Source organism: Ambystoma mexicanum, chromosome 4q (genome assembly GCF_040938575.1).
Source record: "Ambystoma mexicanum isolate Mex_15411 chromosome 4q, UKY_AmexF1_1, whole genome shotgun sequence".
In the NCBI taxonomy this organism is placed as follows: domain Eukaryota; kingdom Metazoa; phylum Chordata; class Amphibia; order Caudata; family Ambystomatidae; genus Ambystoma; species Ambystoma mexicanum.
This window is the reverse complement of record NC_090928.1, coordinates 685,910,830-685,912,723: the sequence shown is the minus strand read 5'-3', so window position 1 is coordinate 685,912,723 and position 1,894 is coordinate 685,910,830. Positions and strand designations below refer to the sequence as shown.

The window sequence follows — 1,894 nt, the reverse complement described above, 5'->3', positions numbered from 1 at the left end:
CAGCCCTGTTTCGTTCATATGTTGCCTCTGCTGCATCCACCCACACGCCATTCAGACATGGGTGACTAGCAGGGGCTTGGCGACCCTCACATGACTTTAATGGCTGCAATGCACACACGCATAATAGCACCTCCCAACTTCTCCCAAATATTGTCCGTCTGAGCACATTCAACTAACAGCGCGTTGGGAACATCATTATGGTGAAAGGCCATATACAAATGACAAATTGAATGAATGAATAAGAAAAGAAAATATTACAGCACTAATAAGGGGAGCACTATGTACACATCTGCCATTATTTGGTTTTTTTTTTTTTTTTTTTTAGATCGCTGCACCAAGGCATCCCGCTAAGTAGGCGGGTCACCCACGGGACGACCTGTACCCGTTCAAAAATTCCGCTCACATGTTTAGTGAGGATCCTGGCGTCACCCAGAATCGTTATTTTCCTGGACGGCCAGGATGTTTTGAACAAGCGCATGCACTTCTTTTACTGTCGGATCTACGACACACCAGGCTATTATGGACGCATTCAATTTAATGGTTGTCATTTAGATGGTCCCCAGAGTTGAGAAACCATGCCTAACCATTTATGCATAGTTTATTTGCACGGCACGATACTGGTTCACATGCACCGCACATGTAGACCTATGGCATGAATTATTGGAGTGTAAACTCCGTCCATGTACAGCTGATGGAACAGCACATAGGATATGTGTGATTGCACTGCCTGTAAATGCAGAGCATTTCCGCATCTATAACTGTAGCCTGTTACTCGTGTTTCACTACCCAGATTTACTAATCAAAATAGCACTTGCGCAGAACAGCTGAACCTAATCAACCAAACTAGCCACCCTAGTCACTGTACCAAGCAACACATGGAACCAATTAAGAATTAGGGCGTGGGGGCAGCAGATAAAGAACAGCATCACCTGTAAATCGCATCACCTTGACCCTGGCTGGAGCAGCACACTTGTGGCTCATCCTGAGGGAACTTCTGGGAGGCTTGTCCGATTCCAAGGTAAGCACCAAACTGCTCAAGCAGGATGGCAATTAGCCTGCCCTGCAGCCCACCAGAGGCCATCCATCAGCCTGTCCTGCAGCCCACAACAGGCCATCCATCAGCCTGTCCTGCAGCCCACCACAGGCCACCCATCAGCCTGTCCTGCAGCCCACCACAGGCCACCCATCAGCCTGCCCTGCAGCCCACCAGAGGGCACCCATCAGCCTGCCCTGCAGCCCACCACAGGCCACCCATAAGCCCACGAAAGGCCACCCATCAGCCTGCACTGCAGCCCACGAAAGGCCACCCATCAGCCTGCACTGCAGCCCACCTAAGCCCACCCACCAGCCTGCTCTGCAGCCCAGCACAGGCCACCCATCAGCCTGCTCTTCAGCCGACAACAGGCCGCCCATCTGTCTGTCTCTTGAAAATGTGCATGAGACTACAATCCCTGACACATGCATATCATCAAAGACTTACCCTACATGTGTCGTTACCACATGCTATACAGCGCACATATTTGGGTCAGAACATGCAGACGTGATAGCACACAACCTGCAGGAATAGTTTGGGTGATTCCAACACAAATGGCCACGTGAGGTGGAGGTCACATGTGCTCCCATGCTACGATTGAGTAGGACCTTCAGACCTGGTTTCCTCTTTTGCACTCTGGGATTTCTAATTTGCCCTTTAAATGTTAGACTGCAAGTTCCAGAATGCAAAGCAAACAGAGGGTGTCACACTCAGGAATCGCATGTGGAAACCTGAGAGGTATGCATGAGGATTCCTTGATGCACTACCAATCACATGCTATGGCAATGGAATTGATGCACACTGTCACCTCTTTGGCGATTGCAGTGCTTATAAAAAAGCAATATATACGTTCATGTGGTT

At 49.4% G+C, this 1,894-nt stretch overlaps 1 pseudogene; it reads right to left on the bottom strand.

Moving 5' to 3' along the window:
* Positions 1–322: 322 nt before the first annotated feature.
* On the bottom strand, positions 323–461 carry LOC138468593 (U12 minor spliceosomal RNA; annotated as a pseudogene).
* Between the last annotated feature and the right edge of the window lie 1,433 nt (positions 462–1,894).